This window comes from Mesoplodon bidens (assembly GCF_964165515.1).
Source record: "Mesoplodon bidens genome assembly, chromosome: 4".
In the NCBI taxonomy this organism is placed as follows: domain Eukaryota; kingdom Metazoa; phylum Chordata; class Mammalia; order Artiodactyla; family Ziphiidae; genus Mesoplodon; species Mesoplodon bidens.
Window position 1 is genome coordinate 174,579,600 of NC_138160.1, and position 13,543 is coordinate 174,593,142.

The window sequence follows — 13,543 nt, forward strand, 5'->3', positions numbered from 1 at the left end:
ACTCGGAGACAGTAAGGAACTTGCCCAAATTCTCAGCTGGAAAGTGGCACAGCCTGTATCTGAACTGAGGTGTATTTGACTACTATATTCATGTTTTTCCCAATATACTACTGTAATATCTCTAATTTTATTTAGAAAGGAAAGTGACTGTCCAAGGGCTGGTCAAGACCAGGCCAGAATAACGCAGATCTTCACAACTCATCTTGTTGTCTTCACCCCACTAAGACACTTTCTTCTGATGATGAAGATAATTCAGCGATCCATAGACTCAAACCTTTAATCACACTAATGTTTCAGAATACCCAGGACATTCAATATTTAAATTAACTGACTGCTGTGATTAAAAGCAGATTTTCACAATCACCCTCTTTGTTTCAATGCTTGCTGCTGAAAGTTTGAATCAAATTGTTCTTTTTTCCTACTTTAATTCGTATTAAAAATAGCATAGCACAACAACTTAATCTTTCTTGGATAACCAAAAACTTCACAGCACCTCAGGGCCATTCTTCTGAACATCAGTTCTTAAGTTACAGTACATACTATGATACAGAATTTGGTTATTATGTCACTCACAGGGACGTGAGTGACTCCAGCAAGGATTCTTCCTGCCGGCCCCTTGTAGTCGTCAGTCTCCCCATCTCCAGGCCCAATGCCCAATGCCCAGTGTTGTGAGTAAAGGCCTCATTGATCCCCAGACATACCAATAGCCAAAGTGCTCTTCCAGCCTCCATTCCTGATACCTCCAAACCACTGTATACATACCACATTAGAAAGAAAGATCTGTCCACTTGAAAACCTTTACATGAATGCTTATAGCAGCTGTATTTCTAATAGTTCAAAACTGGAAACAATCCAGATGTCCTTCAGTGGGTGGGTGGTTTAACAAATTGCTGTATGTCAATACCATGGACCATCACCCAGCAATAAAAATGATCGAACTACTGATATACATTACAACTTGGGTGGGTCATAAGGGTATTATGAAATTTTAGTGACAATTTTTAGTGATAAAAGCCAATTTCACAAGGTCCATAGGACATAATTCCATTTATACAATATTCTTAAAATGAAAATTCTCTATATTATAGAGATATAGAACAGGTTAGTGGTTGCCAGGGGTTATGGATGGTGAGGGGCAAGGTGGGTGGTGTGGTTATAAAGGGGTAGTACAAGGGAGATCTTTGGGATGATGAAATAGTTCTGTATCTTGATGGCGATGGTGGTGATTATATGAACCTCCACATGTGAAAAAATGACATAGAACTGTACAAGCATTGTACCAATGCTAACTGCCTGATGCTAGTATTGTACTATAGTTACATAAATATACAACCATTGGTGAAAACTGAGTGAAGAGTGTACAGGACCTCTCTACTATTTTTGCAACCTCTTGTGAATCTGTCATTATTTCAAAATAAGGAATTAAAAGAGATTTGTTGAAAATATGCAGTGATCATACTGCTCTCCTGTTTAAATTCCTTCAGCAGTGACTGACTGCCTTGACAGTAAACTTCTAACTCTTAGAAGAGCAGAGGAGGTCTGCAGGGCCTCTGGCCCACTCTTTGGCACTATCAAACCACCTGGGAGCAGCAGACCCCAGCTGCTGCATACCTCAGGTCTCTGCCAGAGCTGTCCCATCTGCCTGAAATGACTTCCCTCCCCCTTTTGCTCTCCTGGACAAACTTCATCCTCCAAAGTCTAGTGCAAGCACCTGCTTCTCCTGCAAGTTTTCCTCTATAGGCTTTCCTTTCAAACTGTGCAGGGCATGTCCCTTTTTTGGCACCACATCATGTATTCATTTGCACTGCAAGTCTATCTCTACTTCTACCCTGTGAGCTCCTCAAGGGCAGAAAATGTGTCTGATCTATTTCTCAATCCTTTACTAAGTACACAGTGGGTTCCCAGGAAATATATGTTAAGGCAAAACTAAGCGGGAGAGTAAATGTGGTAAGGCAGCTTCGTGCAATGGTTAAGATGAGGACTCTGGAGTCAGAGAGCAGTGGGTCTGCCATTTATCTGGGTGAGTGAACTTGGGCAAGCAATTACACTCATGTGTAGAATGGGAATAATTGCAGAATCAACCTCAGAGGAAAACTACCACAGTGCCTAGCACAGGGCAAGGTCTCAACGTCAGCTGACCTTAGGACACCCATTCTACTTATCCTAACAAATGTCTGTATTCTGCAAATGTGAATTAAAGTCTGGTAAGTGCAAAAGCTGATGACATGGTTAATACTGGTGAGCACCTCACTGAAAGACACAATAGACAGGAGGCAATGCACAGAATTTACTTTTCATTCTAGGGTGTGGTAGGCAGATGATGTTGCAGGAAATTTTTGAATTTTTTTTTTATGCAGCAGGTTCTTATTAGTTATCTATTTTAGTGTATATATGTCAATCACAATCTCCCAGTTCATCCCACAACCATCACTCCCCCTCCCTGCTTTCCCCCCTTGATGTCCATGTATTTGTTCTCCACATCTGTGTCTCTATTTCTGTCTTGCAAACGGGTTCATCTGTACCATTTTTCTAGATTCCACATATGTGTTAATACACGGTATTTGTTTTCCTCTTTCTGACTTACTTCACTCTGTACGACAGTCTCTAAGTCCATCCATGACTCTACAAATGACCCAATTTCGTTCCTTCCGTTGTACATATGTACCACATCTTCTTTATCCATTCATCTGTCAATGGGCATTTAGGTCGCATCAATGACCTGGCTATTGTAAATAGTGCTGCAATGAACATAGAGGTGCATGTGTCTTTTTATGTTTTTCTCTGGGTATATGCCCAGTAGTGGGACTGCTGGGTCATATGGTAATTCTATTTTTAGTTTGTTAAGGAACCTCCATACTGTTCTCCATAGTGGCTGTATCAATTGACATTCCCACCAACAGTGCAAGAGGGTTCCCTTTTCTCCACACCCTCTCCAGCATTTGTTGCTTGTAAATTTTCTGATGATGCCCATTCTAACTGGTGTGAGGTGATACCTCATTGTAGTATTGATTTGCATTTCTCTAATAATTAGTGATGTTGAGCACCCTTTCATGTGTTTGTTGGCAATCTGTATATCTTCTTTGGAGAGATGTCTACTTAGGTCCTCTGCCAATTTTTTGATTGTGTTGTTTGTTTTTTTAATATTGAGCTGCATGAGCTGTTTATATATTTTGGAGAATAATCCTTGTTGATTCGTTTGCAAATATTTTCTCCCATTCTGAGGGTTGTCTTTTCGTCTTGTTTATAGTTTCCTTTGCTGTGCAAAAGCTTTTAAATTTCATTTGGTCCCATTTGTTTACTTTTGTTTTTATTTCCATTAATCTAGGAAGTGGGTCAAAAAAGATCTTGCTGTGATTTAAGTCAAAGAGTATTCTGCCTGTTTTCCTCTAAGAGTTTCATAGTGTCTGGTCTTACATTTAGGTCTTTAATCCATTTTGAGTTTATTTTTGTGTATGGTGTTAGGGAGTGTTCTAATTTCATTCTTTTATATGTAGCTGTCCAGTTTGCCCAGAACCACTTACTGAACGGGCTGTCTTTTCTCCATCGTATATTCTTGCCTCCTTTATCAAAGATAAGGTGACCATATGTGCGTGGGTTTCTCTCTGGGCTTTCTATCCTGTTCCATTGATCTATATTTCTGTTTTTGTGCCAGTACCATATTGTCTTGATTACTGTAGCTTTGTAGTATAGTCTGGAGTCAGGGAGCCTGATTCCTCCAGCTCCGTTTTTCTTTCTCAAGATTGCTTTGGCTATTCGGGGTCTTTTGTGTTTCCATACAAATTGTGAAATTTTTTGTTCTAGTTCTGTGAAAAATGCCAGTGGTAGCTTGATAGGGATTGCATTGAATCTGTAGATTGCTTTGGGTAGCATAGTCATTTTCACAATATTGATTCTTCCCATCCAGCAACATGGTATATCTCTCCATTTGTTTGTGTCATCTTTGATTTCTTTCATCAGTGTTTTACAGTTCTCTGAGTACAGGTCTTTTACCTCCTTAGGTAGGTTTACTCCTAGGTATTTTACTCTTTTTGTTGCAGTGGTGGATGGGACTATTTCCTTAATTTCCTTCTGATCTTTCATTGTTAGTGTATAGGAATGCAAGAGATTTCTGTGCATTAATTTTGTATCCTGCAACTTTACCAAATTCATTGATTAGCTCTAGCAGAGTTCTGGCGGCATCTTTAGGATTCTCTACATATAGTATCATGTCATCTGCAAACAATGACAGTTTTCTTTTCCAATTAGTAGTCCTTTTATTTCTTTTTCCTCTCCGATTGCCGTCGCTAGGACTTCCAAAACTATGTTGAATAAAAGTGGCGAGAGTGGATATCCTTGTCTTGTTCCTGATCTTAGAGGAAATGCTTTCAGTTTTTCACCATTGAGAATGATGTTTGCTGTGGGTTTGTCCTATATGGCCTTTATGATGTTGAGGTAGGTTCCCTCTATGCCCACTTTCTGGAGAGTTATTTTGTCATAAATGGGTGTTGAATTTTGTCAAAAGCTTTTTCTGCATCTATTGAGATGATCATATGGTTTTTATTCTTTAATTTGTTAATATAGTGTATCACATTGATTGATTTGCATATATTGAAGAATCCTTGCAGCCCTGGGATAAATCCCACTTGATCATGGTGTATGATCCTTTTAACTGCTGTTGGATTCTGTTTGCTAGTATTTTGTTGAGGATTTTTGCATGTATATTCATCAGTGATATTGGTCTTTAATTTTCTTTTTTTTGTAGTACCTTAGTCTAGTTTTGGTATCAGGATGATGGTGGCCTCATAGAATGAGTTTGGGATTGTTCCTTCCTCTGCATTTTTTTGGAAGAGTTTGAGAAGGATGAGTGTTAGCTCTTCTCTAAATGTTTGATAGAATTCACCTGTGAAGCCATCTGGTCCTGGACTTTTGTTTGTTGGAAGATTTTTTTTTTTTTTATGGTATGTGGGCCTCTCACTGTTGTGGCCTCTCCCGTTGTGGAGCACAGGCTCCGACGCGCAGGCTCAACGGCCATGGCTTACGGGCCCAGCCGCTCCACGGCATGTGGGATCTTCCCAGACTGGGGCACGAACCCGTGTCCCCTGCATCGGCAGGCGGACTCTCAACCACTGTGCCACCAGGGAAGCCCCTGTTGGAAGATTTTTAATCACAGTTTCAATTTCATTACTTGTGATTGGTCTGTTCATATTTTCTATTTCTTCCTGGTTCAGTCTTGGAAGGTTATACCTTTCTAAGAATTTGTCCACTTCTTCCAGGTTGTCCATTTTATTGGTGTAGAGTTGCTTGTAGTAGTCTCTTATGATGCTCTGTATTTCTGCGATGTCTACTGTAACTTCTCCTTTTTCAATTCTAATTTTATTGATTTGAGTCCTCTCCCTCTTTTTCTTGATGATTCTGGCTAAAGGTTTATCAATTTTGTTTATCTTCTCAAAGAACCAGCTTTTAGTTTCATTGATTTTTTGCAATTGTTTTCTTCGTTTCTATTTCATTTATTTCTGCTTTGATTTTTATGATTTCTTTCCTTCTACTAACTTTGGGTTCTGTTTGTTCTTCTTTCTCTAATTGCTTTAGGTGTAAGGTTAGGTTGTTTATTTGAGATGTTTCTTGAGGTAGGATTGTATTGCTATAAACTTCCCTCTTAGAACTGCTTTTGCTGCATCCCATAGGTTTTGGATCATTGTGTTTTCGTTGTCATTTGTTTCTAGGTATTTTTTGATTTCCTTTTTGATTTCTTCAGTTATCTCTTGGTTATTTAGTAACGTATTGTTTAGCCTCCATGTGTTTGTGTTTTTTACGTTTTTTTCCCCTGTAATTTATTTCTAATCTCATAGTGTTGTGGTCAGAAAAGATGCTTGATATGATTTCAGTTTTTTTCATTTACCAAGACTTGATTTGTGACCCAATATGTGATCTATCCTGGAGAAGGTTCCGTGTGCACTTGAGAAGAAATGTAATCTGCTGTTTTAGATGGAATGTCTTATAAATATCAATTAAATCTACCTGGTCTATTGTGTCATTTAAAGCTTGTGTTTCCATATTAATTTTCTGGCTGGATGATCTGCCCATTGGTGTAAGTGAGGTGCTAAAGGCCCCCACTATTATTGTCTTACTGTTGATTTCCTCTTTTATAGCTGTTAGCATTTGCCTTATGAGGTGCTTCTATGTTGGGTGTATATATATTTATAATTGTTATATCTTCTTCTTAGATTGATCCCTTGATCATTATGTAGTGTCCTTCCTTGTCTCTTATAACATGCTTCATTTTAAAGTCTATTTTATCTGATATGAGTATTGCTACTCCAGGTTTCTTTTGATTTCCATTTGCACGGAACATCTTTCTCCATCCCCTCACTTTCAGTCTGTATGTGTCCCTAGGTCTGAAGTGGTTCTCTTGTAGACAGCATACATATGGGTCTTGTTTTTGTATCCATTCAGCAAGCCTGTGTCTTTTAGTTGGAGCATTTAATCCATTCACATTTAAGGTAATTATCGATATGTATGCACCTATTACCATTTTCTTAACCATTTTGGGTTTTTGTAGGTCCTTTCCTTCTCTTGTGTTTCCCACTTAGAGAAGTTCCTTTAGCATCTGTTACAAAGCTGGTCTGGTGGTGCTGAATTCTCTTAGCTTTTGCTTGTCTGTAAAGCTTTTGATTTCTCCATCGAATCTGAATGAGATCCTTGCTGGGTAGAGTAATCTTGGTTGTAGGTTCTTCCCTTTCATCACTTTAAATATATTGTGCCACTCCCTTCTGGCTTGTAGAGTTTCTGCTGAGAAATCAGCTGTTAACCTTATGGGAGTTCCCTTGTATGTTATTTGTTGTTTTTTCCTTGTTGCTTTTAATAATTTTTCTTTGTCTTTAATGTTTGTCAATTTGATTACTATGTGTCTCGGCGTGTTTCTCCTTGGGTTTACCCTGCCTGGGGCTCTCTGCACTTCCTGGACTTGGATGGCTATTTCCTTTCCCATGTTCGGGAAGTTGTTGACTATAATCTCTCCAAATATTTTCTCAGGTCCTTTCCCTCTTTCTTCCCCTTCTGGGACCCCTATAATGCGAATGTTGGTGCGTTTAATGTTGTCCCAGAGGTCTCTTAGGCTATCTTCATTTATTTTCATTCTCTTTTCTTCATTGTGTTCTGAGGCAGTGAATTCCATCATTCTGTCTTTCAGGTCACCGATCCATTCTACTGCTGTAGTTATTCTGCTATTGATTCCTTCTAGTGTATTTTTCATTTCAGTTATTGTATTGTTCATCTCTGTTTGTTTGTTCTTTAATTCTTCAAGATGTTTGCTCTTTAATTCTTCTAGGTCTTTGTTAAACATTTCTTGCATCTTCTCAATCTTTGCCTCCATTCTTTTTCAGAGGTCCTGGATCATCTTCACTATCATTGTTCTGATTTCTTTTTCTGGAAGGTTGCCTATCTCCACTTCAATTAGTTGTTTTTCTCGGGTTTTACCTTGTTCCTTCACCTGGTATACAGTCCTCTGCCTTTTCATTTTGTCTGTCTTTCTGTGAATGTGGTTTATGTTCCACAGGCTGCAGGATTGTAGTTCTTCTTGCTTCTGCTGTCTTCCCTCTGGTGGATGAGGTTATCTAAGAGGCTTGTGCAAGCTTCCTGATGGGAGGGACTGGTGGTGGGTAGAGCTGGGTGTTGCTCTGGTGGCAGAGCTCAGTAAAACTTTAATCTGCTTGATGGGTGGGGCTGAGTTCCCTCCCTGTTGGTTGTTTGGCCTGAGGCAACCCAGCACTGGAGCCTACAGGCTTGAACTTCTGCTGCCAGTGTCCTTGTCCCTGTGGTGAGCCAAAGCTGCTCACTGCCTCTGCAGGAGACCCTCCAACACTAGCAGGTAGGTCTGCTTCAGTCTGCTATAGGGTCATTGCTTCTTCCCCCTGGGTCTTGATGCACACACTACTTTGTGTGTGTCCTCCAAGAGTGGAGTCTCTGTTTCCCCCAGTCCTGTTGAAGTGCAGCAATCAAATCCTGGTAGCCTTCAAAGTCTGATTCTCTGGGAATTCCTCCTCCTGTTGCCGGACCACCAGGTTGGAAAGCCTTATGTTGGGCTCAGAACCTTCACTCCCGTGGGTGGACTTCTGTGGTATAATTGTTCTCCAGTTTGTGATTCACCCACCCAGCAGTTATGGGATTTGATTTTATTGTGATTGTACCCCTCCTACCGTCTCACTGCGGCTTCTCCTTTGTCTTTGGATGTGGGGTATCTTTTTTGGTTAGTTCCACTGTCTTCCTGTCAATGACTGTTCAGCACTTAGTTGTGATCCCAGTGCTCTTGCTAGAGGGAGTGAGCACACATCCTTCTAGTCTGCCATCTTCTCAGGAAATTTTTAGAAGACACCCACTTTCCAACATATAATAGTAGTTATGTTTCTGAGAGTTAAGAATTGGAAAAATGGATTTGATTCTAGAATCAGAGCTGGGGGATTTACTACCTGGGTTGCACCCTCATGCCTAGATATGCTGAAATCAAACTAGTAGCAGCATCAGTTTAGATATACAATATTTAAATAGTCGAACAAATTAAATCATTTACAGTTCTGTAGAAATACATGTGTGTGTATGTTTATGTGTGTGTGTATATATATATATTTTTTTCTTTTTTAAGGAAAAGGAGGTTTTTAAAAGCAATCATTCTCAATGATTCTTTCTCTTAAAATCATTGTAGGGGAGTGGAGACATGTTTTTTAAACAAATTGTTCTAAAAAAACAATATGTTTTTAAAACAAATCCCCAAGATTTTCCTACACTGGCCTATGGAAAGACAAACTAACAGGTGGTTTTCACACTGTTCATTCTCCTAATAGCCAAATAATTGTTATAGAAATATTCAAATAACAACTTCACAACAGGCAAGAACCCGTTTAACATAATGAGAGTTAATATTAATGCCTCTCTTTTAAGGGGAAAAAAACCTGCCTCATTTGTAATCCATATATCCTTAGAAACTTTACTATTCCTGAAATGTTTCAGAGTATGTAGTCTTTGCTTAAGAAAGGTTCTAAGGTAAAGTTAGCTGGGGAAAAAAAAGGAGTAGAATACTTTATAGAATCCAAAAACAAAAAAAGAACCAAGAAACCAAATGACATTAAATAAAATCAAATTTGTTGAATTTCACCTTCAAATGTTTAGTAAATTTCCTTAGCTGTAAGGAATTCCTATGCTAAAATGGAGACAATTCTTGCTCATTATTTTTATATCTATTAATTTACACCCCAACATTTTCCAAAGAGGATTTGAGGCACCTTTTAACAATACTTTAACTGGCAATCCAAAGGCCAATAAAAAATGTGAAAAGATCCACAGTCCTTTCTAAAAAATGAGTTCTTGCTGGGCTAATGATATACAAACTTGTCCCCGAAATAATATGCCCTCTTAATGAATCAGTGGGTCCAGGCACTGAGTATCAAACAGTGGCTAACATCATAGTGTGAGCCAACCAGGACTACTTGCCTCTAGAGGAAGCATGCACCCCCTTAGGAAGGCAGCCTGGATCCGACCAAACCTCGCCTAGATCCAACTACAACTTTTCAAGAAATACAGAGAAACACAAGAAATTACATTGGAGAGGTACAATCGGTAAAATCCCAATAATGGAAAAGCTATTGCTTCAACAAATAAACTACAAGGAAAAGAAAAAAAGAAATAAAGGTGGATCTACAGATTAAAAGAAATTTAAAAGACATATCAACTTATCACAATGTACGGACCTTATCTGGATCCTGATTCCAATGAAGAAACTATTAAAGAAACTATAAAATTTATGAGACAACTAGAAATTTGAATGCTGACTGGCTATTTGATGATATTAAGGAATTATTGCTCTTCAAAGTTTAAAAGAATCCTTATCTTTTAGAACATAAACTGAAAAATTCATGGATGAAATGACATCATAGTTAGGATTTGCTTGAAAATAATAGGTGGGGTGAGGTGTATGGATGGGATTAGGGACGAACAAGATTGGCCGTGAGTTGGTAATTGTTAAAGCCAGATACTACTCTGTCTACTTCCATGTATGTTTGAAATTCCTCATAATAAACAGTTAAAATAAAGACTGATGTTGAAACTAGTTCATACAATCACAGAAGGCCAAATACAAATTTAATTTTCCTTAATTCTTAGGGAAAATTATGTAAAAATGTCACCTTCTTAACCAAGTATAACTACATATTTAGATTAGAAATAGCTGCCCTACTGCCAAATCAATAGTGTTAAGAAAACAATGTGGTTTTGTTTTACCTTATGCATCATGAAATAAATTGGTTTTCTCACTGTTAATTGCTTCATCTGGCACTTTTCTCTATCCAGAAAATTAAGAAATTTGATTTTTTTTTTTTTTTTTTTTTTTTTTTTTTTTTTTGCGGTATGTGGGCCTCTCATTGTTGTGGTCTCTCCCGTTGCGAAGCACAGGCTCCGGACGCGCAGGCTCAGCAGCCATGGCTCACGGGCCCAGCCGCTCCGCGGCATGTGGGATCTTCCCGGACTGGGGCACGAACCCGTGTCCCCTGCATCGGCAGGCGGACTCTCAACCACTGCGCCACCAGGGAAGCCCAGAAATTTGATTTTAAATAGACAAATTGAGGTGTATCCTCTAACATTTATTTGGGGAGGCCAAATAAACACATTTTAATCTGTCAACAAATTACTTAAAGTGGTATCCTGAAAATTAAATCCTCAGGAGTGGATTCTCCTCAGGAGACTCAGGAGAATCAAAACTCTTCAGAGAAGACTATGCCAAAATAGTATTATTTTTAACCCTGCAGAATCCTTTTGAAGGGGAAAAAAAAAAAAAAAGGGTTAAATGAAGGGAAACATTATCTAAATTGGATGTTGTTCTTCCAGAACAAATGAAGAGCCAAAAGAGAATACTCAGAGCTGAGGGACCCAGGAAAGAATGCTGATCTGGGGGAGACCTGGGTTCAGATTTCACTTTCCAGCTGCTTGCTATGAAACAAGACTGCTGAAACTCTGGGAGCCTGTTTCCTCCTCTGCAGAAATGGGCTTCATAGCTGCTATCACAGAGCTCCAGTGACAATTAAATGAGAGTACCTGGACAAATAGGGCCTAGCTCCTCTGGCCTTGGGCTACCTTTCCAGCTCATTGCAACTCTTTCCTCCTATACAACCTACACTGGAGGTCGACAATCCTGCAACAAAGCTGAATGGGGTCTGTATTTTGCTTGGTTCACAGCATTTAAAACATTTTAAAATTAGCTACTGCCAACATTTCAAAATCAAGAGAGTGTAGATAGAAATGTCGAGTTCTGACTTCTTTCTAAAAATTGCTGGGTGAGCTGGGTCTGGTTCTCCAGGGTCCCCACTACTCCAAGCTCTCTTACACCTGGCCCAACAGGCTGATTTTGACCCCACACTGGGCTAAAGTTCTTCCTTCACCCTGCCCTTTCCCACTTCTTGCTTCCCCCACCTGACAAGTTTCTCATCACCATTCAAGGCTCAACTCCAGCACCACCCATCACCTCCTCCAAGTTTCCATGGCACAGCCCCCCCTCTACAGCCAGCTGTCCTAATACTGGCTACATGTCTGCCTTCCCTACTGGGCTCTTGGGCTCTCTGGAGGAAGGGACCCTGTTGCTATTGCTTTTGTGTCCCCAGGGCCGAGCAGAAAGCCTGACCTAGATAATGTAGAATTCAGTAAATGTCTCCTGAATGTGTGGAAGGAAGTTACAGCTAAAACATTATAAAAATGTAAGATTTTATATCACAGCTTGTTCTGACAGTTACCAAATAAAGGGGTCAAGGACATTAAAATGTTTCACAAAATGAAAGCAAGCATCCATCTGCATACTAGTTTCACAAGTTAGTCAGAAGTCACTAAACAAACATAAAGGAGAAGCAACAGGCGGGCAGGGTCATTCATTCATTCACTGGACTGATATTACTGAGTACTTACTGTGTGCTTTCTAAGCACTGGGGATAAAGCAGTGGACAAATCAGACAACTACCTGTTTTCATAAAGCTACATCCTAGTGGGAGAGACAGAAAATAAACAGGCAAATCAATAGAATAGTTTCAAACCAGATACTAGGAAGAAAATTAAACAACATAATGAGAAAGAATTACTAAGGGAAGAAAGAGGGTGGTCAAGGAAGGCATTGTGTAAAGTGAGACATCTGACCAGAAGAAGAACCAGAAGGAGCCAGCTGTGCAAAGATCCGGGAGACAACTCCAATCACCGGACACAGCAAGTGCAAAGGTCCTGAGGTAAACAGGGCTGAATGTTCAAGGCAAGTAAGGTGGGTGGGACAGGAGAACGGTGCTCTGGGTTGGGGGAGTGGTGGGGGGTTGGCGGGGTGGGTTGGGCAGGGCCCGCTCTGGCGTTGCTGGGCACTGAGTGTGCAATGACAAGGCACTGGAGCAGCGTGAGTATGGGGGACTCTGGGCGGATGGGGAGGGGGTTCCTGCCACACTCAAACCAGCAAGGAGCAGTATGCCGCCCAATTTTTCACAAATGTGCACTGGGCTCCTGCCCAGTCGCTTTCACACATATTCATATAGCCTGACAACAACACTGTCCCAAAGGGCAGACATTTCTCCCACTTTGCTGAGGGGAAAACCGAGAAACATCAAGTGTCAGTGCCTTTGCTAAGGTCGCAGGAACCAAATCCCAGGCTTCTGAGCATCCCGGAGCAGGTGTGCTGCTGTGTGCCAAACAATCGGGGGGGGGGGGGCGCCCACAGACCCTACGGTAGGTCTTCCAAGGCCAGACTAGGGAGCGGGCCCTCAGCTTTGGGGTGCTGACAGCCGGGCGGGAGGGGGTGACTGCGGCAGCCCGGGGGACGAGGGGCTGCGGCCGGGGTCACCAGCACCCCCGCAGACCCCGGTCGGCCCCACAGAACCCAGTCCTCCAGCCCCGCGCTCCCCCTTCCCCGCGGATCCTGGCCGCGCGGCCCTCCCGCCGTCCCTCCCCAGCGAGGCTCGGCCCGAGAGTCCCCGCTGGGCCTAACCCGCCCGCCGGGCTCACCTCGCCTCCCCGCCGCCGCGCCAAGAGGAGAGGGCAGGCGGGCGGACTGGCGGCGCTGCGCGCTGGCGGCTCGCGGCTCCGCTGTCCGGGGCTCGGCCGGCCGCCCCGCCCCGCCCCGCTCTGCTCCGCTCCGCCCCGCCGCCGTCGCCGCTGCCGCCGCCGCCGCAGTGGGTGTGAGGGGCGCCGGAGCGCTTAGATCCCTTCCGGTCTGGCTCCCTTCTCCTCCGCCGCCGCCGCCGCAGCGGCGCCCGGCCTGACTGACCCGTGCGCCGACCAATCAGCGCGCGGTAAGCCGGGCAGGTGCAGCCAATCGCGCGCGGGGTGGTGGGGGCGAACTACTACCGGGCGGCTCGGGCGGGGCGGCGGGCGGAGCCAGGGCCCTCAGTGCTGGGGGAGCGGCGCTCGAAGGCAGCGCAGCAGATCGCATCCGCGCCTTATTGACGCAGTCACTGTTCTGCGAGCTAGCTGAGCTCGTTGCCCCCACAGGGGCCCGCGGCGCAGCGGCCGAACACGGAGCCGGGAGACGGTGGAGAGGGCGGGCTGGCGCGACCGA

The 13,543-nt window shown here is 42.4% G+C and overlaps 1 protein-coding gene across 3 annotated transcripts in view; it reads right to left on the minus strand.

The window, feature by feature from the left end:
- MAPK9 (mitogen-activated protein kinase 9) overlaps nt 1-13,215 on the minus strand; it is a 59,352-nt gene extending 46,137 nt beyond the window's left edge. For all 3 annotated transcript variants that reach the window (XM_081231005.1, XM_081231006.1, XM_081231007.1), the window contains exon 1: nt 12,991-13,215. The gene's annotated coding sequence lies outside the window, so the exon portion shown is untranslated. The remainder of the gene's footprint in view (nt 1-12,990) is intronic.
- Between the last annotated feature and the right edge of the window lie 328 nt (nt 13,216-13,543).